We start from the raw sequence: 25,645 nt of genomic DNA on the forward strand, positions 1-25,645 counted from the left end.
TGTCTGTACGTACAGTATTTGTTTTCATTCTGATATCTCTGAATTCTGAAGGTGCTTTGTGTCCATCATGTCTTTTGTGATGTTTCAGACGGGGGCATGAGACATGACATAAAGCAGACAGGAGAAGACTAAAGGCTTTTGTGTCAAAATCCCTCTGTGTGTATGTAAGGACTTAAGGATTATGTATCACTTAGCGGCCCAAGTTCTTTCTTTCCATAGTCTTGTGTACTTCCCAACACATATACACACGTCCCCTCACTACCCCATATCCCCTTAACCTGTTCCCCTTTCTTTTCTCCCTTGCTCCCCCCCGCTCTCACACCTCTAACCCTGGCTTAAAACTGCTGGACTGTGGTGCTGGTCAGCATATTGTCACCTGAGTCCCATTAAGAACATTCACATCTTAGCATTGCCAGATCCTGCTATCCGCAGCCCTTTTCGGTCCATCTTCCTTTAGAAATAACAACACAACAGATCTTTCACTATAATTCTTCCTGAGCTCTCAAATGGAGCCTCTCGGAGGTCATAGGAAGTTGGGGAGACAATATTAGTCAACTGAATAAGCAAGTTTCGGGTCTACGAGCCTCAAGACGAGGGGTGGCCTTATAAGATGAGGTTGTTCTGTATCTCGAGGGTCTTGTAGTGTAAAGCCGATGAACGCTTAACTGCACAATGACAATCTGGTCTGGGTTAAAACAAAAAAGGAAGGCGTTATTTTGGATTTTTTCGTGGCGAGGCACATTCCCGAGGATTGGAAGGTCACAGACAGTACATGGTCAGAGGAGTTTTGTTGGGGGTTGCATTTTGCAATGAGCTTTTGGTTGTTTCAGGACAGTTTGATGGTGTATAAAGAGAAACAGAAGGATGCATTTTCGAGGGGGATTTATCTGCACAGCATTTATATAAAGCTGTAATGCACGTTAAACCTTGTGTTCAATTCAATTCAGATTAATTTGTATAGCGCTTTTCAAAATACATTATTGTTTCAAATCAGCTTTACAGAAAACGCATGTTTACAATTTAGAGTGATCTTTTATCAAAGGTGACTGTGTCCGAGTTATGTATTTCAGAATTAATTTAAGGCAGAAACAATGAGCTCATTGAAGTAATGTTCAGACTTTTCTCTAAGAGTCAAACTGAATTTTGACTTGATAACATGATGCAAACATCCTCAATGGAAAATGATACATTTCTTGTGCTTGATATTAATAAATACATATTTTTAAATTCAATTCTCTGATGTACAAATAGTGATACACTCCAGATTTTTGTTTTGTTTTATCATACGTTTTTTTTCTATAATGTGTTTTTCCACTGGATTCGAATTGACATGAAATAGAAACACTAGAATGTCACTATAATGGATATTAGTCACATTTTTGAAAAACTCATCTACTGTGTCGTGAAAAAGAAGCATAAATATTATGCATACTAAAGCTTCAATATATACTGGGTTTGATTAGTTCAGAGGATCATATTCAAATAATTTGATGGGAATTGAGGTTTATTTTCAAAATTACATATTAATATGTACAGAATTAGTAAATATATATATATATGCCTATATGTTTTAACAGGATATGGTTATACTACCATTTACAATTTAATAAGCTTGTATTGATAGGGTTTAATTTTTTTCATTAAAAAATACTCTTATTTTTCCAATGAAAATCCTGTGATACAGTGCAGATGATTATAACTTTCTCTCCACCCTGTTTTCAATGCATCTGGCGTAGCTTGACTCTGTGTGAGTGCGCGTCAGCTGTTGTGTGAATCAAAAGCTCGACAGCACTGTTTCATTGCGATGACCCTTACACCTCCCAGCTTTCTCTGGTTTGCCGAAGCCCGCAGACCTCGCCAGGGATGTCAAACAACAAAATACTGGTCTGCAAAAGCCAATATCCTGTGTCTGTTAGCCGAGCCGCATCTAATAATCTGGGTGAAATATTCATTTTCACATCCATATTAACTCTCACGTAAAGATGCAATCGTTCGGCTTAGTCTCTCTCCCTGTCGTTTTCGCTCATATCATCGATGTCACCCTAGGTGTGAATTCTCACGGGAGTGTTTTTGTTGTATATTCTTGAATCAAGAATATTCGGGAGATGACAGAACGCATTCCAGGTGACAGTCGTGCAGCTGGTGGAGTTCGGGTCGTCTGTCACTCATTCGGTTCTCGGGCAAAGCAAATGATGGCGTTATTGTAAAGTCAGTCACTTCTTATTAAGCCCCGCCGAATTGAAACGGTGCTAGACGATGATTCGTCCGTCAGGAGATGCGTACGGTTTGTCTGGATCTATTAACCACTCTCCTCTCACCATATCTCAGTGTCATTGTTCTGTGAGGAGCAGGGCCTTCCGCCCCCCCTTCCCCCGAATATGACACGCGCACTGCGGGACATGGCAGCTTCCTTAGAAAAGGCCTCCGCGCAATCATTTACATGCTGTAACCTTACGCCTGCTATTGTCCGTGCCTCAGTCGACATTCATTTGTGTCCTCCGGCAGCTTTGACCAGCGAACAATCCCCGGACCAGGCAGGAGGGGAAAAATGGGCCTACGTTTCACTGATTAAAGAGATGTGGTGTCAGCGCTCGGCCGCTGTCAGCACTCTGTTAGTGACTTTTTATATAGCTAGGCAGCTACGCTAATTACCTTTAAGTAAGTCATGTCACCTGAAACCCATCTCTGAACCGCTTTTTTATAGGCTACGCATTAAATATGCACTCATGTAAAATATAACATGCTCTAAAAGAAAATGAGATGGCTGAAGAGTTATTAAGGCTACACGTGCAATCACGTTTACCATTGTTGGGGCAGACAAAATCTAGTCATTTCAATAGGAATTCATGAGATTGGGAATTTCACATGCGGTCGAAAGATTTCCCCACACAGATTTTTGCATCGGGCTCAAGTCGGTCATGCAAATTCACAGCGTTGACCAACAGAAAGCAGTGATTTTTGCGTGATCTTTGCTTCATACGTCACTACACTATTAATAATAGGCAGTGGGCCTGTTTTGGCCTCGAAATCTCGCTAATGTGACCTGTTGAACATGTTAAATACTTTAACCATCATGTTCATACTTTACTGCATAGTACACACGTAAACATGACTGAGACATCATCCATGAAAGTGTTCACTTGTGCTTGATGCACATTGATACATTTATTTATTTTTAAATTCTCTGACTAATGTACAATTAGTACAAATATACTCCTGACATTTACGTTATTTTATTTGACATTTTAAACTTTGTGATTTTTGCCATTTTGAAATGTTGAACGTGTGATACAAGAACAAAACTTGATTGTTGTGAATTCACAAAGCTGTGAAACAGTGTTTGGCAGGATGTTTGAAAGCCCAGTGGAGTGCGAGGTGCTATTTTAAGGAAAGAGATGCCATGAGAACGAATTCTGCCGGCTGCCAGTTGGCCGGACCTTATTTTGCTCCTATGTTTGCGTTTAATTCGACTGTAAAATTAGATGGAACATGCCTCTGGTAAATCAGAAAATAGCACACTATAGGCTACTACTTTTTTCCCTGTGCTGGAAAAGAACAAAATGGTTAGGATCTTTCCAGATGTCGATGAAAGAAGTGTCACATATCATTCTTTCTACAATTGTAAGCCAATGCTGTAAAAGCAAAGAAGACAATGCATATGGTTTCTTAGTGCTGATCATAAAGGAATGGATGTGAAACTAACAAGTTCAGATCTCTGTCATGATGTATATTTTGCGTCAATTTGTTTTAGTCTTGATGAGAGTTGTAAAACCAGTGTTGGGAAGCGACTAAAAGTAGAGACTAACTACAGTTTTCAGTGACTGGAGCTTTAAAATAGTGTAATAGCTTTTACAGGAACAAGAACATTTACAGCTTAACAGATGAGCCAGCTGGGGAAATAATCAAACACTTTCTGTAATCAAACTGTCCTCTTGTAGCGTTGGGAAATCTGGTTAATTTTAGTGAATCAGTTTGTACATGAAACTGGTTAAACGGTCAGTAATTCTTCTGAAATATCCCTGTGAGATGTGTTTTTTTTTTTTGTAAATACATGCTGATGTATGTTTAGGGTAAGTATTGTTTTAAATAATGCTTTTATTCTGTAATGAGGCATTCAATTGATCAAAAGTGACAGTAAAGATATTTATAATGTTGCGAAAGATTTCCATTTCTAAATAAAGGCCATTCTTTTGAACTTTCCATTCATCAAAGAAACCTGCAAATGTGTATCACATGCTGCTGAAAATTCAGCTTTGTCATCACATGAATAAATTAAATTTTAAAATATATTAAAATAGAAAACTTATCAAATACAGCCTTGGTGAACATAAGAGACTTCTTTAAAAAACATAAATATTTTTTTTTTATTTTTTTTTTATTAAGTAGCTTCTTCAACAATGAAAGCATTGATACAACATTTTTAGACAGACAACCACACATGCATGCATACTTTGACATCTAATATGTTCTTTTAAAAAAACAAAATTCTGAATGTAATATAATAGAATAGAATAGAATAGAATAGAACAGAACATTAGCAGCATGAAAATGCTGTTACTTAACCTTAATGTTGTTCCAAACTTCTGTGGAACATAAAGAGAGATGTTTCTAAGAATGTCTGAGCTGCTCTTTTGCACACCACGGCAGTGGATGGAAACTGTCAAGATGCTCAAGAGCTTAAAACAGCCACGCAGCACTTTGACGCAGTGTGCGAGCTAGTGTGTTAGCATGTTAATGTCGTGAAAGATCTAGCACTGCTCTCCATGACCTCTTTTCATTTTCTTAGCCCCAGCACTTGGCAGGTTCCCTCATCTGATTGCCTGCCAGAAATATGCTGCTGTAGCCATGGTGGGGTTCACAACCTCTGTAATGGCGAGCGAGGAATTCACAACATTCGCCGAGAACGCTTTGTCATTCTCGTTCGCCTTTCCTCATTCCTTCGCTCGTCTGTTTTTAATAGCAGGTTGTATTGTCTAGCTCCTTAGCTACAACAAAGGGATAAATACAAAGCGTACTGTAGGTGCTTGTGCTAAAGGCCTTGGACATGACATGTGACAGCCGATGATAAATTGGTTCGGTGTCTGTTCAATTTCAGATGCAAAGCTCTGGAGAGAAGGAGAAGGAGAGGGAGAGGTGAAATGAAACATTTCTGGAACGGGGTGAGTGGGAAGTTTCAGATGATGTGTGGCTGTGTGTGGACCAGATAAGCCTCTGCTGAAGTTCTAGTGCAGGTTACTGACTTCCTGTCGTTCACAAGTGCATCCTGGCATCCAGTCAGGCAAGGAGAGGGAGAGAAAGGAGTTTGTTGATTAATAGCATTACACAATTGGAGATGACAGCGGTCCATACGTCGTGTATATATAAAAAAAATCGAACCCATAAGTACATACACACCTTGTACACTCACAAACGTTTTTAGCTCAGCTATTCTCAAAAGGATTAGTGAATCCTATATAAGGTTAATAAAAGATCAAACTGACTGTAGATCAAAATCTATATAATTGCTTCAAACGGTAAATAAGTGATTTTTTTTTTAAAGGCATATGTGTAATGTGTGCAAGTTTTAAAAGTTTGTGTGAATGACACTCATAGTAGAATATACTGTATGCTAGTATTTCTTTAATATTTCTTTATTATTATTAATAATACTAAATGATGATGATACTAATAACGATGTTACTATGATGCTGGCTGAGGTCTGTTACATTTTTTTATATATATTTTTGAAAGAAGTCTTCAATATGCTCAATCGACCAGGCTGCATTTGTTTTATCCAAAAATACAGTAAAAACAATAATATTATAACAATTGAAAATATCTATTTGTATTTTAATGTCTTTTTAAATGTATTTAATGTCTTTAATTTATGTAATTTGAATGAATTAATTTATTTGTTTGTTTGTTTGTTTGTTTGTTTGCTGGTTGGTTGTTTGTGCAGGATTTTTGGATAAATAGGAAAGTTCAAAAGAAAGCCATTTATTTGAAATATAAATCTTTTGTAACAATGTAAATATTTACTTGATTTAATGCATAATTGATTTATTTCTTTTTTTATAAATATATAAATAAAATAAATAAATAAATAATAATAATACAAAAAATATATATTTTGGTTAAATTAATTAATTGATTTAAAAAATCACTTTCATTATAAACAACAATATACAGTGGTAATAATAAAGAAGGAACTGAGTAACTCACTGATGAGGAATGTTCTATTTGCTTGCTTCCAGGTTCAGTTTTACAATGTAAGACAATCTGGCGTGTGCTTATTGCAAATTCTAATTCTAGGACACTACTTACAACTTAGAATTCTGCTAAGACCAGTCTTACAAGTCTGTCATAATTTTTTTTTTTAAGACATAACTTTTTTTTTTTTTGGTCTAATTTGATATCGATAAGTAAGAATGATTACCCCTAACTAACTGCTAGTTGGTCATACTAGACACTTAACATTATGGCTATGTTTAAGCAATTGGCCCCAGGAGGCTGTTTCTTTTCCAGCAAGAAAATACAGAACTTGTGATTTATTTTTATTTTATTTATATTAATTTTTTTACTACTGTAAACTACTTCAGTCACCTCAAACAAATAACACATCACTGATAGTTCAACAACAGCTTAAAGTGAGCATTTCTAAATTCCGTTGATTATTTGCTAAAGTATTTCACACACTGAACAGCAAAAAGCTGATTTGTTGCAGATAATGATATTTGCAACTCTTAAAACATGAATAGCCTAGATAAACATAATTTTCACAATCAATTTATTTTTTTACTTTAATGGAGACATTGAATTATTCAATGTAAATATAAAACCACACACCATAAAACGAATAATGTTTAAACTTCTTTGTAAAGTGGCAGGGAATTGAATACATGCACACTTAAAGCATATGACCACATGGTGAATTAAGTTTTTGTAATTGTAAATGATTTGAGATTTGATTTCTTCTGGTTCTCCTCCTGGTCATGGAGTGAATCAGTTGAGCTGGAAGGATTGAGTGCCTGGCACATGCTCTATATGAACTAGAAAACCAGCCAAATCCAGCTTGTTTTTTACAAGGCAAACATGAGGACGTGCGTGACAGTGCATTTGTGTCTGTGTGTTTGAGAGAGAGAAAGAGAGTAAGAAAACAGCTTCTGCCTTTGTGTGCCTGTAAAGAAGAGAAAAGCGCCTTCTGAATTGTCGTATTAGGGCCAAATTATATCTTATGGCAAATGCTGTATAATCCTGAAAATACCTATAAGAAAAGTCCAAAAGCAATGAGATGCTGAATCATCTCACAGCTCTAGATATGATAATAATATAAAGGATTCTGTTCCTGCTATTCTACTGTGTGTACAGCTTTGAAATTTGTTTTATTGTGAATGTAGCAGGGTGACTGAAACCACTTATGATGATTCCATTCACCTGTGCTTAGTTTAAGCCCCCGCCCCTTTCTTGTATGATATATGGGAGGTGTGGTTGCTACATGGTATGCGTCTTGGTATTGTCCTTGTGACGTCATCCGTGGTTGCCGCAAGCTTGGACTGTAAGCTGGCTTCCTCGTTTGCTGTGTGCTGGCTGCCCACACCTCGCAGGTATTAGTAGCCGTTTTTTTATATAACAAGAAGAAATTGATTGTGGCTGGTTACTTACGTTTTGTTTTTGGTGGCATTGATAGCATGTCATTGATAGCATGTGTTCCTGACTGAGCTGCTGTATTGCAATATGATGCGCGACTGCAAACCGGTTTGCGCGCCGGGATCACCCCGTGGTATGTAAGATTCTAGTTTTGTGTGTTAATAATTTGATTCTGTTTTTAACATTATCTTTCTGCTCGGCAGGCTCCCCCTGCATAATTGACGGCCTCTTGGGCTATTCGTGAGAATCGAGTATCAATGCTGAACTGGGATCGCTTATAATTGCGACTGCGTCGCTGTTTTGCCTCAACGTCATCAGGATAGTAACTTTTAGTATGTTTCTGTTGCACGTACATTACTTGTAAGTATGGTGCGACTCGTCTGACTGTGCGGGCGGGCTGTCTTCTCTGGCTGCCGCCTATGGAACTCCCTTGATGTATAAATCTATATGATTAAATGTTTTTGTTTTATTTCTTTGTTTATTTTCTTTGTATTTTTGATCACTGAAACCGAGTGTATTTTGGTTTCATGTGGTATTTTGAGTCCTAATTTTAGGTCAAGGGTTTGAATCCTTGAGGTATTTGACATCTTATCTTCCCTGAGCTGTATTTGTTCGTTGTGTGTTTCTTATTGTTTTCTTTGTTGCAGGAGCTGGGTGTTTCTGGAGGGTGAAGGCGAAACTGCCATCTGTGTGGTGTGCTCACACCTAGTGCTGTGTCTTCTGGTATCTAACCTTCACGTGTGTGTGTGGCTGGGTATTTGTAGTGGACTATTGGGGGGGGTATTTTCCAAATTGGCAGCCGACCCTTACCTCCAGATACCTCTGCTCCTGGTTGAGTTTCTTTAAATTCAGTGTTATGTATGTATGTGAGTGGATTCTGATCGATGGTGTTCCTTATATTTTAATGCCAGTGTAAGAGTTTTTAACTGTGAATTTCCAAATATTTATTCAACAATTACGGAGAAAATAAAGCTTTTCTACTTATATGACTCTGTCTTTTCACCCATCCAACCAAACGAACCTGTGTGCCATTAGGGCGATTTCCCTGGTTTTCCGGGGTGGCGTAGTCGATCATATTTTGCCGTTTCTGTTAAAAGTGGGGTAACCCTCACTCCATTCCTTTATACTCCCAACGCTACATTTGGCGTAGTGTCGGCAGGGTTTCCATATTTTGGTGTGTTGGGTGAGGACGTAGTTATGTATATTTAGAAAAAAAAAGAAAAATAGATTTTTGCACAATTCTGTGTGTTTGTTGGTATCTTGTGTTTTTTTTTTTGTTGAGGCAAAACAGCGGCGTAGCTGGTGTGAACCGGATCTCCCCTGTCAGTTGGCTTCCCCGATTGGTGAGTGCATTATTATGGAGGAAAAGATTCGGCACCGTTCGACGGTGAAAAAGGAACAAAGGGGACCCAGATAAAATTATTTCTGCATTTCGAGAGTTTTATGATTGTTCTCATTCATATAAAGTACTTGTAACCAGTATCTCTCGTGTTTCTCGTCATGTAGCCGTTATGGCAGAGAACTTGTGTATCACTCGTTTCTCGTTGTGTAGCCGTCATGGCAAGAGTACTTGTAACCAGTATCTCTCGTGTTTCTCGTCATGTAGCCGTTATGGCAGAGAACTTGTGTATCACTCGTTTCTCGTTGTGTAGCCGTCATGGCAAGAGTACTTGTAACCAGTGTTTCTCGTCATGTAGCCGTTATGGCAGAGAACTTGTGTATCACTCGTTTCTCGTTGTGTAGCCGTCATGGCAAGAGTATTTTTAACCAGTATCTCTCGTGTTTCCCGTTGTGTAGCCATTATGGCAGAGAACTTGTGTATCACTCGTTTCTCGTTGTGTAGCCGTCATGGCAAGAGTACTTGTAACCAGTATCTCTCGTGTTTCTCGTCATGTAGCCGTTATGGCAGAGAACTTGTGTATCACTCGTTTCTCGTTGTGTAGCCGTCATGGCAAGAGTACTTGTAACCAGTATCTCTCGTGTTTCTCGTCATGTAGCCGTTATGGCAGAGAACTTGTGTATCACTCGTTTCTCGTTGTGTAGCCGTCATGGCAAGAGTACTTGTAACCAGTGTTTCTCGTCATGTAGCCGTTATGGCAGAGAACTTGTGTATCACTCGTTTCTCGTTGTGTAGCCGTCATGGCAAGAGTATTTTTAACCAGTATCTCTCGTGTTTCCCGTTGTGTAGCCATTATGGCAGAGAACTTGTGTATCACTCGTTTCTCGTTGTGTAGCCGTCATGGCAAGAGTACTTGTAACCAGTATCTCTCGTGTTTCTCGTCATGTAGCCGTTATGGCAGAGAACTTGTGTATCACTCGTTTCTCGTTGTGTAGCCGTCATGGCAAGAGTACTTGTAACCAGTGTTTCTCGTCATGTAGCCGTTATGGCAGAGAACTTGTGTATCACTCGTTTCTCGTTGTGTAGCCGTCATGGCAAGAGTATTTTTAACCAGTATCTCTCGTGTTTCCCGTTGTGTAGCCGTTATGGCAGAGAACTTGTGTATCACTCGTTTCTCGTTAGGTAGCCGTCATGGCAAGAGTACTTGTAACCGGTATCTCTCGTGTTTCCCGTTGTGTAGCCGTTATGGCAGAGAACTTGTGTATCACTCGTTTCTCGTTGTATAGCCGTCATGGCCAGAGGACTAGTAATGGGGGTCTCCCTCGGTGGTTGCTAGGTCCCACAGCAGAGGTGAGTCTCTTGGGGCTCGGGACTAATCGTCGGGGCGACGATTCATAATGTGGGGGTGGAATGTAGCAGGGTGACTGAAACCACTTATGATGATTCCATTCACCTGTGCTTAGTTTAAGCCCCCGCCCCTTTCTTGTATGATATATGGGAGGTGTGGTTGCTACATGGTATGCGTCTTGGTATTGTCCTTGTGACGTCATCCGTGGTTGCCGCAAGCTTGGACTGTAAGCTGGCTTCCTCGTTTGCTGTGTGCTGGCTGCCCACACCTCGCAGGTATTAGTAGCCGTTTTTTTATATAACAAGAAGAAATTGATTGTGGCTGGTTACTTACGTTTTGTTTTTGGTGGCATTGATAGCATGTCATTGATAGCATGTGTTCCTGACTGAGCTGCTGTATTGCAATATGATGCGCGACTGCAAACCGGTTTGCGCGCCGGGATCACCCCGTGGTATGTAAGATTCTAGTTTTGTGTGTTAATAATTTGATTCTGTTTTTAACATTATCTTTCTGCTCGGCAGGCTCCCCCTGCATAATTGACGGCCTCTTGGGCTATTCGTGAGAATCGAGTATCAATGCTGAACTGGGATCGCTTATAATTGCGACTGCGTCGCTGTTTTGCCTCAACGTCATCAGGATAGTAACTTTTAGTATGTTTCTGTTGCACGTACATTACTTGTAAGTATGGTGCGACTCGTCTGACTGTGCGGGCGGGCTGTCTTCTCTGGCTGCCGCCTATGGAACTCCCTTGATGTATAAATCTATATGATTAAATGTTTTTGTTTTATTTCTTTGTTTATTTTCTTTGTATTTTTGATCACTGAAACCGAGTGTATTTTGGTTTCATGTGGTATTTTGAGTCCTAATTTTAGGTCAAGGGTTTGAATCCTTGAGGTATTTGACATCTTATCTTCCCTGAGCTGTATTTGTTCGTTGTGTGTTTCTTATTGTTTTCTTTGTTGCAGGAGCTGGGTGTTTCTGGAGGGTGAAGGCGAAACTGCCATCTGTGTGGTGTGCTCACACCTAGTGCTGTGTCTTCTGGTATCTAACCTTCACGTGTGTGTGTGGCTGGGTATTTGTAGTGGACTATTGGGGGGGGTATTTTCCAAATTGGCAGCCGACCCTTACCTCCAGATACCTCTGCTCCTGGTTGAGTTTCTTTAAATTCAGTGTTATGTATGTGAGTGGATTCTGATCGATGGTGTTCCTTATATTTTAATGCCAGTGTAAGAGTTTTTAACTGTGAATTTCCAAATATTTATTCAACAATTACGGAGAAAATAAAGCTTTTCTACTTATATGACTCTGTCTTTTCACCCATCCAACCAAACGAACCTGTGTGCCATTAGGGCGATTTCCCTGGTTTTCCGGGGTGGCGTAGTCGATCATATTTTGCCGTTTCTGTTAAAAGTGGGGTAACCCTCACTCCATTCCTTTATACTCCCAACGCTACATACATATTTTATATGTGAATCTTTTACTTAACTCAAACTAACAATGTAAAATACATCTAAAACATTTATTATGGTTAATATTTACTAATACATTATACAAAGTTGTAGCTGTTAAAAGTATTTATTGGACCTGAGATAACAATGAATGAACAGTTGTGTTGTATTACCTAACAAATAAAGAAATACATTTACTTTGATCCATTTAACAGATATTGTAACAAATGTATTGCTAATTGCTAGTTAATGTTATTTACTGCATTAACTTAACTTATGGGAACTTGTTGTCAATTGTTACCATTTAATTGTATAGTATTAATCTATCTTTTCTCTGTTGACTGGCTGAAGTTGTCCATGACCAATTGTGGAAAAAGTCTGCAGATTTAGTCAGTTCTGCTTTTATCTACACATGCGCACAACATTCACTTGAATTCCCAAATTCACTTTTGGCGCACACGCTCCTGAGTATCCACAGCTGAACCTCTTGACACCTCATCTGTGGTCCTGCATTGCTTGCCTGGGCTTTAATTGAAGACAGTTTGTCTCTGCTGCGTAGCATCATCTCTCCCATCCGCCCCTCTCCTCCATGGGTCACTGAGATCCAGCGGATTCCTCCACTCCGGCTCCGGCCCAATGCCTTATTGCTATTTGCCTCCTGCCGTCCTGGGAGAATATGTTAGATTGAAGTTATTTTATGCTTGGCTTAACACTCTCACTTTCACTCTTCTGCATCATGTCTCTTTGGCTTTCCCTTCTTGTCCTGTTCTTGTCTGGCCTGTTTTGGTGTTCCCCCATTCAAGAAACACTTGATGCAGAGAGAGAGAGAGAGAGCGAGAGAGAGAGCGAGAGAGAGAGAGAAAGAGAGAGAGAGCGAGAGAGAGAGAGAGAGCGAGAGACACAGAGAGAGAGAGAGACAGAGAGAGAGAGAGAGAGAGAGAGAAAGAGAGAGAGAGAGAGAGAGGAGCAGAAGGATGAGAGGTTTCAGTGCTAGGATAAAAGCGAGCGAGTGAGCAAATATAAATCAACAATCCTCTGGGGTTTAAACCTTAGATGGCAGGTTTTTGAAAGAGGTGGTCTCAAATGTACAGTCATTTCTGTGACACAAGAATGTCTTCTACTCCATGAGGACGGAGTTCAACATGTTTATTTACTTAAGCACTTACAGTAGTATACAGAATGTGTTGCTATTAAGTACAATACATGTTCTCTGTGATAAATGATTAGCAAACATAGGCTATAATAAACTAGGTACATTTAAGTTTTATTTTTGTTTTAGTTATATAGTGAAATATTATGTAATTTGACAAAAACATCCATGAGGTTGACATGCATTGAATTTGAACAGTGTAATCTGGCACAAAGTACACTCTTAAAATAATAGGCCTACAATCGGAAACTATATAAAAATAAATACAATAATTTAAATAACTGAGTTAAGAAAAAAAAAAAAACGCCGCTTTGACGAACAGCAGCTTTTATAAAAAAAAAAAAAAAAAAAGTGACTCAAATGAATCAGTGAATCGTTTCTGGCGCAGTTAATTTATGATCTGAAGTAACCGATGCTGCGAGCTGTGATGAGAGAAAATAGGCTAAATTGTAGGTAAGTTTTGGTGTCTGATTACTGCCTTAGTTTGGGTCGATGTGAAATTGTTTTTCAGTTAGTAACATTCGCCAGTAAATATAGCCTTATCGCGGTTTGTTACTGGAAGAGCGACATTATTATGAAAACAAGAATGTCGCACCACAGTAAAATGTAGTCTTCGCTACATTTTAGTTGTTTAGTCTACTCACTGACACTGGTTGTTCGGTCAGTTTAAGAAACAACCTTTTTGATATTTTGGTCCATCAGTGTATGCAAAATGGCAGGATAGCTTAGCTAATAACACACAGATATGGAAAACATGCCAGTCGTATGTGACTGTTAGCAACGGATGCAATTTACTTACTTTGTGGATTATTCTTCCAACGGACGTTTGTTGTTTTGTTCGGAGTTTTTCTCTGGGCGCGAGCTTGTTTCACTAAGTGTGATTCGCATTAGGAGGATGAGGGTAATGAAGTGAAAGGCTGCTGTGTGAATGTGTGTGTAGTGACCCTGTAGCTCTTGCTCATTGCCAGCGATGTCCTCCTGATTCTTTCCATTCCTCATCATCTTGTCTCAGTATGACATTTGTCGGCTTGTGTGAACACACAACTACACACTGTTTATTCACAAACTAGCATGGACATTTTAATGCACACATGCATGTTTGTTTTGACTTCTGTTATTTTTACCCTTGACCTCAAAACCATCAGATAAACATTTTTACTTTTTCATTAAGGCATTATTTAGCCTAAAATGCATGTTTGCAACTTGAACTTGACATATCTTAAAATATGTGAAGGCCATTGTTTTGTCACACCAGCAATGTTTTTTTTTCTAAGGCATGTTTAAAGCTACTTAAATGTCCTAACTAAGGCCTAGTCCTGGCTTAATCTAAGCTCTGTCTATGAAACCGGGCCTTAGTCACATAAACGCCCCCTCATGTTCTCACAGTTTACATACATTAGCATGTAGTGCTCAAACGCAGTACATTGAGGTGCAGTATCCTCTGACAAATGAACTCCATCGGAGTGAAAGTGACAGCCACATGTTTGACGTGATCCTGCATCTGGATTTGTTTTCATGTTTTGTCAAGCATTAAACCAACATGAACTCTGAAGGCTTTGTGGGGCGCCTAGATGGGAAACAATCTTGAAACGTGCTTGCGAAGAGCAAACCGACACTACCCACAGAGTTCAGACCAGTAATGGGCTTGAGGTGAACGTTACCCTTCAAATAGCTCACTGAAGATTTTTCCAAGCGATATTGAGCACACCACAGAACAGTCAAATATATGTTACAAAACAGAAATGTTGTGGTAAAATTTGATGAATGGACAGGCAAATGCATCCTGATTTTGCACCTTAAATTGCTTGGCTCGTTTCGCCATCTTAATCTATTCATTTTCTCATCAAGTTCTTGGTAAAGCAAAGGACATTCTTGGTAATGTATGGTAAATAATGCATGTAAGACTTCACCTGTTCACTCCATGCGTCCTCATAGACTAACTCGGGACGGCTCTCCCCGCCTTTCTCCCCCAACCGTCATCATACACCTCTCTATATGTTAGCTAGCGGCTAGACTGTAAGGAAAAAGCCTTTACAGAGGTTCGCACATATCTTTTTATTGCAGCATACATCAAGTGTGTTGAGACATTCGAAAGAGACTGCGAGATCCACGCTGATCCATTAATCATCATTCATTGTATGTTAATAAATTCCGAATTTCCCCATTTACCATGCGGGGCCATCCGTGCACGCTGGTAACGCAACCTTTTCAGAGACCATAAATCACAGAGCCTGACTCATCTGACAGAGAGGCCTAAACACAGGCGCGCAGTCAGTCCTGCGGGCACAAACACACAATCTAATGTACTCACGTCAGAACTGGGAATCAACGGTGTAGTCTGGCATGTGGCAGAGCTGCTGGAGACGGGTGCGCTGGTGGCAGCGGTGGGATCAGTATAAGCCAGAGGCCTCATTTCCTCTGCAGCATCGTAGAAGCTTTTGCAGTCACCACGCGCTAAGACGAGTGTTGGCAGGCAAATAATACTTAGAGGAAACCACACCAGCTATTATGGGACAATGCTGCCTTCCAGGAGTGTTGTGTACCTGTCCAAATGATGAGAGGGTGTTAATAAAAGTATTAAGAGGTGGAATTCGGTTTGGTCGGAAACAGGGCCTTTCAAAACATTTCAGATTTGTTGGACTGGGAAAAGGCTTCAAATGTTAATTGTAGTTGACAGCTAATTATTGCTTGAATTTCAGAGGGAGCACACTAAATCAGAGTCCAAAATTAACTTTGTCTAATTTAATAACAAGGTTTTTGCATAATTTAATTTTAGATAATTGTTATTTGTATAATTTTCAAATGATTTTTAATGACATATACAGTATATCAATGTATAATATAAATATATATTTTCAATGTGATTATTTAGCTATGTTTTCCCCTGGTTTATTTGTGACTAACAGTTATGGACCATTAATGAATATTTAGTATTTATCGTTCCCCAAACCTGCCACAATGGGTGGATTGTCAAAATAGTTATTATCACTAGTGACTAGTGGAACTGTATATTGCAAAAAAACAAAAAACAAACTCAAAATGATATTATTTTGTTATGTAATTTGTATCTGTCTTTTTTCCCTTTCTTATTGTGAGATGCAGTAATGAACCACTGTTTTGGAAAAACTTAAACTATCACAAAATCATAAATATCCACAGTGGTTATGTTCTTTATTCCCATTTTGTTGGCTTAATGAAAGGAAAATTCCACTTTTGCAGAAACTCGAAATTATGGAGGAGAAAAAAGAAGACACATTACACTAACTGTTTTATTTATTCACCAAAGCCATTTTTCTGGCTGATGATAAAGAATATTTCCCCAAGGGTGTCAAAAACATTTATAATGCTTTATTTCATGAATTTCGATAGCTGTAATTGTAAAAATAAATAAATATAAGAAAAAATAAAAATGAAAAATAAATAAATACAAGTGCTATTAAAATGTTGCTTGTGAAATAGTGTAATGTCTTAAGTTCTTTAAAACCCAGATTCCCCATAGGACTGTGTTTTCTGACAAGCGCTGTGTGTTCTGCAGTGTGCATCCTTGACAGTCAACACAATATTCTCTTACTGAACCTGAGCCAACCAGTAATCAAGTGTAATTGTAGTTCACAAACATTTATCGGATTAGGCTACATTATTTTTAGCCTTGGGGAACTGTTTTCATTGTCCTCGCATTTACCCCTCAATATTTACAATACCTTACCCCATTCCAGAAGTCACATGACAAACGTAGCCTCGCTGTGTGCTGCAGATTAAAAGATTATAGAGGCTTTTTTTTTGGGCAGAGACTGCTCAAAACAGAACCAACAGGACCTCGGATTCATGTAGGGATGCATGTTTCCAACTCTAACTAAACACCTGAGGTACTGAAGGTCTTTAGGTGTGCTTGAAAAAAACAGACAGGTGTTTGCATGATCCAGTTGGCACCCAAATATCTTATTATCAGATTTACTTTCATATCAAGGTATATGTCGGACACTTTCTGCTTCCCGTAGTGATTCTAAATGTTTGCATACTTAATCACTGAAGCAGATTTGATACAATATTTGTCAAATACACAGACGCTTCAACCGTATAGCAACATAAATACTTTTTATTCAAATGTTATGCATGTACAGTACAATAATACAGGTCAACATACAGTAAGCCTTTACTTTTTAAATACCAATAAAGTACGGTCTTTTTTTAGCAGTGTTATTTTGATAAGCTTGACAACAATTTACACTAAGAGAAAGAGTTTAAACCACAGTTTTTTGAGCATTAGCTGAGCTAAATGCGTCAGAATATACATGTAACCCACATCATCGTTTGTGAATCCAGCCAATCGTGAAACATCTGTGTCGTCATCAGAGCTTGTGCAGCCGCTCTGGACAAGCCGCGCTGAATAAGCTAGGCTGACTGTTCTCGAATCACTCTTGTGGTATTTTGATGGTATATGTCATAGACGTGGTATCAGCGCCGTCTCAAGGCAATTTCTAACAGGCATTCACTGCTTTAAGTCACATGCCGATCAGTCTGTGCTGCGCTGCATGAAGAGTGAAGACGAACATACCTCTTGTCTTTGGGATGTGCACTTGGTCCAGGTCCAGTAGCCTAATGAGGTGATTTTGATTGGCCTTGTCCCACAGGATCCAGAATCTTTCTTTTTCGCTCTCTCTCACTCACTCAGAAACACACCTCCATACTTCATCGAGGCACTCACTAAATGACTTAATTGATCTAATCACTCACTCTATTGGTCAGAGCCATGCATCTTTTTCATGGCCAACCCTCTAGACAATGACAATGTCTTCTGTTCCTGTGAGTCTATCCTTCTGGGGTACTGTGACAAAAGTGGCCCACGGGCTTGGCAGGGCTGCCTGTACTCTCGGCCTCTTAACCTTGAGACTTTTCAGTGTCTAAAATACCAGAAACTTGATGTCAGTGTTGTCAGTGAAGTCAATGTTGATTTGTGAAGCTTGTTCTGGACCAGTAATGACTATGCTGAGAAATGGTAACCACAGCATTTTCAACCAGGAATAGTTGATCTTGGTTTTCAGAAAGAATTTGCATTCAAATCTATTTTTACTTTGTATAGTCATTAATTGTACAATCCCAGAGAAAAATATTATTGCTCAGAGGTTGCTCAAGTTTCATTTCAAAAGCCAACAGAAGATGTCCCCCCTATTCTTTACAAATTAGGCAGTTATTGACTTATAGTAAGAGTATAGAGTGGTAAAATGTACAGTGTATGTGGATAAAATATCTAAAAGGATTTATTATTGTCAATATAATGAGAAATTAATATTGAGTTAATGAGTTAATTATGAATATTTTAATGTATAATAAGTTAATATTTTAAATAAAATTTTTGAAATCTATGACATTTGAATGCAGACTTTGGTATCTTGGCAAGTTTGAGCAAAACTTGAGACACTTAAAAAACTTCTGAAACTCTAGAACAGATATGCACTAGATTATTGGAATCGTTTCCTTACAAAGAACCAGGAGTCTAATCTCACCGTTGTCCATGAAACAGATCTCATTTGTGAACTTCATTCAAATGGGATTGTTTTTTTAGTTCTTAGATTATAATCCAAAATGATGACATAGGCCTAATAGCAGTGATGTAGGGTAAAACCTCCTGGATTATATACAAACCTGCTAACTTGAAAACACTCAAAATCTTGTGATTTTCTTAGTCCGTAGATTTCAGTCTCGCATTGATTCTGTCCCTCCACGTTTTGCATAATTTTTTCCTAATCTAAGCAAGACAAATACTCACGACACCCATGAATCCTCTTACGGGAGACTGAATTCCCCTGAGAAGATACATGGATGTGCACCTAAATGCCACTGGAGAGATGATCAACTACAGACACCCTCTGCATCCCCGCCTCATTATACCTCTATACTATGAGCCTCTTTAATACCCAGCCTTCCTAAAGAGCAGGTAATGGCAAAGAGGGCTAAAGGGATGCAGAATTAAGCCGTTTTACACCAAAGGGTAATTTGGTTTGATAAATGTTCCGTCATGGCTAACTAATAATACATATTTTAAGAGGGGGGGGAGGAGGGTGGTGCTCCGTCGCACTAGGAAAAAGGTGGCAACGTTATTAATGGCACCGACCACGCTATGTCTCACGCAGGGTTACGGCACAAGGTCAAAGCGCGTTTCACTGAATTAAAAGCCATTTTGAGCTATGGCACTCCTAATCAGCTCAGACCTAGAGGTGCATAGCTCAGGTATAATGAGGCACCAATGAATTTAAATAAACAGGGTGAATATGGTGATTTATAAAGGCAATGTGCTATCCTTATAGCTCATTAGCAATGACGGATACTTCTTATTCTTTCACGCTCTTTTACCCATAGGACTTGAGCTTTTAACCAAGTAATATCCGCCTCTATTGTCAAGAGTGTGCATTCCAGGCAAGACATTTATCCTAGTCATTATGAAGAGTGGGGACACAATGCAAGAGTAATGGTAATGTATGCCATCTAAATAAACGATTTTCCCTCCTTTTCTAATCTTTTTTTCTGTCTGTGTAGGACTAACGCTTCCACTAGACTTTTCTTCTTTTTTTTTTTTGCGGCACGTGAATTCATCTTCATATTTTATCCCAGGTCTTTTTTTTACAAATGAAAAGAGGAATAATCCTTGATTCAGAAAACGTTTTGCATTTCAAGGAACATTTTTTTTCTTTCCCCAGCTAGTCACGGTAGTGGCTCCTCATTCGATCGCTTCTATAAATTATAATATTTTTTAGCTGCAGAAAGTTGCTAGGGCTTAATTTAAAACCTGATACAAAGTACATTCAGCGGAGTGTTAACACGCTGATTAGGAACTTTCTCGGAATAATGATGTTTGATGCTCGCTCACTCTCCGGCTTCGAGAGGGAATTAATTCTAACGTTCCATGCGTCTGACAGCGAGGGTGGGGGCTTCTTTACCCCTCTTAACTTTCTCTCTCCTTTAACTAGTATTGATCTAGCTGAGTGCAATTACCAAGGTCCTCTTAGCTCTGGGTGTTAAATAGCGTAGCTTAGGCTAATGACCCTGCTAGCTTAGCCGCGGGCATTAGCAATGTAGTGCGCTGAGGCGTGCCAGCGGTCGTGGCCACCCACCGCTCGGGTTGGGACACGCCAGAGTATTACTGACTTCATCAGGCCCTTTGTTAGGTAGCCCGCTTTTTGTGTTGCCCTTGAAGAAGAGACAGGCAGAGTGTGGCAGAACGTCTTGATGTTATTATTCACAGGGCTGACTGTGGATCAGTGGTCTTGCAAAGCCAGCTTTTAATGTATTCCTCCCAGGCCAATCGCTCTCTCTGCTCCAATAGGGAAGGAGCAGAAGTCTTTCATCACAGAACTTTCGTCTCTGTTTTCAATCAGGTATATTAAGGGAGTATCGCTGTGAACGTATCATGACTTTGAGGATCTTTGGGAGCTGTAGAAATGATTTGTACTGGAAAGGTCCTTTCATAGCTCGAGAACATACCCTATTTCAGTCCTCTGTAAAATGTCAACGGGCGTCAATCCCCACATTCAGCCTTTTGCAAATCCAGCCTCTAAGTGCTTCAAACCTATCATTTATCACGGCGGTGTAGGACACACACTCATTTCAAACAGACACTTGACGGCGGTCTGTTGAGACATGCGAGTTCTCACCGAGAGTGAATGTCAAAATGAGCAGCACATCATCTCTAATTACGTTACGTCAGGAAGTTTTATCATTCTTTTGAAGAGAAACAATGGATAAAGCGCCCTAAAGCATATGCAGGCACTTGCTCGGATATAATTCAGCGCACGCCCTGAAGGGTGTACGTCTGTAAGGGTTTAGGAAAACGCTGTTCTGACAGTGGTTTGTCAAACAGCAGTGAAGAACTCCTCACAATCATTACTGCTTCGTAGTTCTACTCTTTACATCCAACCAGGGCCGATTCCTGGATTTTTACCTCAGTGGGTTCCTCAGAATTATGCAAAATATTAGTCAGTTTCTTGCTTTTAAGTTAAATAATGATCATAAATAAAATAAAATAAAATAATAATAAAAATTATAAATGTGCATCATGAATGGGTTTTTCACATGACTGAAGAGTGCACTTGAGCATGTCTGAGACTAGGTTCCCACAGTTTCTGACCAATAAATTTAGGAAATTTTCCCCTATAACCTTAAATTTTCCAGTGGTTTATGATGACTTGTTGAGGTTCACCTACAGCTGAATATAGAGATAGATCATATAAACACCAATTTCTTGGCAAGAAGAAAAACAGGGCCACCTAAGCTCCCTAAACATGTTCTATAATCGCCCCAACCAATTAATAATTTTGACAAAATTTCGAACTGAAGTCACCAGCCCCAAGTAACACGCAAGGAAAATCTTGTTCATTTACTCACTCAAACATTGGACTGTAAACAAACAGTGGCTGTTTGGGACTGGAGGTCATAGTTTCTTTTGTGGTTTTCAGCAGGTCAGGAGCTCCCGAAACAAGGCCCACCGCTCCCCCACCCACCCCCCGTCTTCCCCGTGAGCGTCCGGCTTTACTCGCAGGCTAGCTATGATTAATGTCAACGCCGTCCAGCCACAACCCTTTCTGCAGCAGATAATGCCAGGCAGCAAGCGCACTTGACACTTTTAATGTATAATTAAGTAGAAAAAGTCAGCACTGGCTATGCAAATTTTTTCAAATGATAAATGAGACCGGGTGGCGGCAGGGATTGATTTTGTGTAAATGAAACTAATTATGGAAATGTCAAACATAATTAATAAAACAGGTTTAAGCTGCAAAACACTGTCAATGGAATGAATGAGGAGGCATTGGCGCCCATTGTTTGGGCTTTATTTAGGCCACGGTGTTGTGCTTGTTCGGCGCTCCCGAACGCACGCTCCCCACCCTCGCACCCTCTGCCTCCCGTTCCCCAAGAGGGGGGGAAATAAATTTGCTTGTCTCTCGGTTGACTGTAGAAATTAATTGCTGGAATCTTGTCCCATCCAAGTGTTACATTCCCGTGCAGGACATTAACATAACTAATTTAAAAGAACCCAAATGACTGCATAATGGAGCACTGTCAGCGTGTATGACACTCGTTGGTCATACCAAATTAGCTTGCTTTCATAATTGAAAATTTTCCAGAGTCCCAATTTTTCGAACATTTTTTTCATCCGCCGGCTCTCGCTTTCTCCTTGTCACGTGATGCCTTTTCATTCAGGATTTAAACAAAGGCTTTGTGATTTACAAAAAGCCATGTTTGACCTATAATTAGCGGTATGGAGATGGGGTGGCGCGATCGGGCGCGTGTACGAGTGGAGTCAGATCCTGAGACGCGGTAATGATGCCGGAGACCTTGCGGCCTCTGGGGAGGTGGAAGAGTAATGGAATGGGCTATTTTTATGGGGACCTGGATAGTAGGGGGTTGGAGAGGCCGATGGAGCCACACTGCAGGGTGGATCGACGGGGCAAACACCCAGACTGGCAGACCCTACCCCAGTCATCAGTCCAGAGTGTCAGAACGACACACTCTCACATACACACATCTGCCGCCACCCTTGCTAGAACATCTGCCACTGTTTAAACACACACACAGTGTTGTTCAGCAGGCCAACCAAGCAGAAAAGAATTACCTCTAGTAATTAAACTTACAAATTCATAAAAGAAACCTTGCAAATCAGGTTGTAAAATTAACAAAAGGGACTGGGTAAAAATGCAATAAAAATACATGGATATTACACTGCAAAATTAATTCTTCTGTTGGTTTTCAATCTCTTTTAAATCTAACATTTAATACATTTATACGCCTTGAGATGGTTGAGTGCCAGTACAGACACTGTAATGACCTGTAGCTGGCAGATTAGTTCTGTATTAACAATCTCCAAAATGATTGTTCAATATCTTAATAATATGAAGGGTCTTTAGATGTATAGTCATAATGTTATTCTGGCTGAAATTGAGCAGATTGATTTATTGAAATGAATTGATTCAATTGGCATATTTGAAATGAGTGAATGAAAGAAAACTGTATTCCTGAAAAATCTTCTCTCACAAAGGATTAAAATGCCCCAGAAAATCGATTAAAATATTTATGCACACCAGTCAAGTTTGTAACATTCTTTTTTTTTTTTTAAAGAAGTTTCTTATGATCACCAAAGCTGCATTTTGACCAAATGGGAACAATAAAAACAATGAACGCAGTAATGTTGTGAAATATTAGTAAAATTGAAAATCACTTGAAATTAAATACATTTTCTGTTTTAATATATTAATAATAATTTGTTCATGTAATGGCAAAGATGTATTTTCCGCAGCCATCCTATAATTCTAATATTCTAATTAATTTACTCATATTTCATTGATAAAACATGCATGTAAATTCTCAGACAGTTTAGGCCTATTACTTAAAGCATAAAAGCAAAAGATTATAAGGAATGTGATATTTGTTAAATGCTAGAATTCCAAACATATGTATAGGGAAACAGAAGATTAAAAGACTGTAAATAGAAATGTGAGACTGTACTGTTGCTGCTATAACACTTCATGCAACCTCTCATTACGAAGTGTTTTTGTAATTCTTGCTTAGTCACAAACCCTTGCAGAAGTGAAGAGCAATTAGCGGTAGTCCGTAATGAGTGTGGTCAAATGAGTTATGTTTTGTGTTAGGCTTAGGGATATAATTTTGTGTGAATTATTACCACATATTTTCCAGGAGCACTTAAAATCTCATCTCGCACACATTAGAGGTGGTCTATCTTACTGTACCGCATACTCTTGCCATTTAAACTTTATTGCCTGGTCTTGTTCGGTGGCGTGTGAGAGTCAACAGTGATTGTTTTGCCTGCTTTCAAGAGCTACTTTACTGTAGGGGATCCTGTAAAGAGAAACGGAAATGTTTTCATTTCACCAAGGCACATATACATGTAAAATCATAGCCTCATGACTTTGTTTAAAAAAAAAAATGTTTTTGATAAAGACACTGTTTACTAGAACGTTTTAACTTTGCGTGATGGTTGCTGAGTTGCTTAATTGCCGTTCATCTCGAGCAACGCTGATTTATTCATGTGTAAATATTTTACATTTGCTCACTGTCAAAAGTTTTCTGTAAGCATGGTTGCATTCAAGCAGTTCATACAAGCTGTTTCGAGCACTGTTTTAGTCGTCAGATGTGTCTGTGTTACCAGATGAAAGTCACTTTTGTGACAAATACCCTGGGCATCTTAATAGTGCTTCAGCCTGGTAAATGGATGCAACTAAATAAAAAATACAAAATAAATTAAATATGAATATAAATGAAATAATATATGAAACAATATAAATAAAGAATATATACAAAGATATAATACAGAAATATAATAAAACTAAAATGATAAGAAATATTAATGAAATAATGTAAATAAAGAATTTATACAACATATAATACATAAATATAATACAAGAGTCAAGAGAACATGACTGTTCATCATCATGTGGCATTTCCAAATTCTGCTAGACCTTTACATTTTCATGAAGATATATGACGTCAGTTCTCTTTCTCAAGTTCACACAGGTGTCCCATCACATTCATGTATTTTTTTGTTGTTGCTTAATGTGTTAAATAATTTTTCAACAAATCGTATAAATTATAGCATAAAGATGTCATGTACTGTGTGTTTTTTTTTTTTTTTTTATGGAGTTATACTGCAAAACCCTTATTTTATTGGTATCCTGGTTCTCTTTTCTTTTTTGTCTTTCTCGTTTTCACATTTGTCTTGTAGAATGCTTTTTTTTTTTTTTTGCTTGCCATTTCTTGTCAGAGGAATTCCTGAGCTCAGATCTGCCTCCAAATGCCAGGGGTCGCGGGTCAAACATATGCAGCATGTGTTACAATTTATTACTACGCATTTGCTTTGAGATTTTTTTCTCCCCTGACAAGCTTAAGTAAATTATACTCTCTGCTCTGAACTAGAGACTGGGCTTACCCTGTCTCTGTATGGACACTCTCAAGTTCAACGTGATTGGCTGGAGCCTCAGAGATTCTTACAATCCCGGAAGGCTTTGGACTAGTGACATGGCAGCCAAACTGCACCTCGGTGTCTTTATTTATAGAAAACATATGCAAAGGGGCTGGTGGCACCTCCGAATGCAGGAAAGAGCTCTTGACAGTTAAATACGAATGGAGAGCAGAGTACCGAATTCTAGAACAAATTTAATCAGCGAAAGGCACCTCACCTCCTCTCATTTCATTTGAATATGGTGGATGGCAACGTCAAAATATGTACATTTATCCCTCCCAAGCATATTCTTTATTCTTGAAGGCTCATTATTTCTGGGGGTGTACAGAAGGGACCTCAGGCCCTGGACTCCAAACTCGGTTGGTATTAATCAAATTTTTTAAAGGCTGAAGGAAGGAAATGGGCTTATGTGGCCAGCAGAGCAAGAACAAAAATGTATACACACATACAACTCATGATAAAATAATACACAAATGTTTTTTAATTGTTATCATTGAATATTATCTATTGTATTATATCTTGTCTATAGTCTGTGGAGAAGCATTCCAGAAAGATGGGTTTGCTCTAATCTATCTATCTATCATCTATCTATCTATCTATCTATCTATCTATCTATCTATCTATCTATCTATCTATCTATCTATCTATCTATCTATCTATCTATCTATCTATCTATCTATCTATCCATCTATCCATCTATCCATCTATCCATCTATCCATCTATCCATCTATCTATCGTCAACCATGCAGTAACTTTTTACTAACTTTT

General features: G+C 38.9%; 2 long non-coding RNA genes across 8 annotated transcripts in view; both read left to right on the plus strand.

Annotated features, from left to right (window-relative positions):
- The window catches only part of LOC306996075, a 90,031-nt gene that overhangs the window by 23,190 nt on the left and 41,196 nt on the right, over positions 1 to 25,645 (plus strand). For 5 of the 7 annotated variants that reach the window (XR_013797006.1, XR_013797007.1, XR_013797008.1 and 2 more), the window contains exon 3: positions 5,096 to 5,159. The exons of the other annotated variants lie outside the window; for them this stretch is intronic. This is a non-coding gene — a long non-coding RNA (uncharacterized lncRNA). The remainder of the gene's footprint in view (positions 1 to 5,095; positions 5,160 to 25,645) is intronic. 7 annotated transcript variants of the gene reach the window in all.
- Positions 7,434 to 11,748, plus strand: LOC306996076. The gene is made up of 3 exons (XR_013797014.1): positions 7,434 to 7,583; positions 7,667 to 7,759; positions 7,830 to 11,748. It is a non-coding gene; the product is annotated as an uncharacterized lncRNA (long non-coding RNA).

Source organism: Phoxinus phoxinus (assembly GCF_949152265.1).
Source record: "Phoxinus phoxinus genome assembly, chromosome: 3".
Taxonomy (NCBI): domain Eukaryota; kingdom Metazoa; phylum Chordata; class Actinopteri; order Cypriniformes; family Leuciscidae; genus Phoxinus; species Phoxinus phoxinus.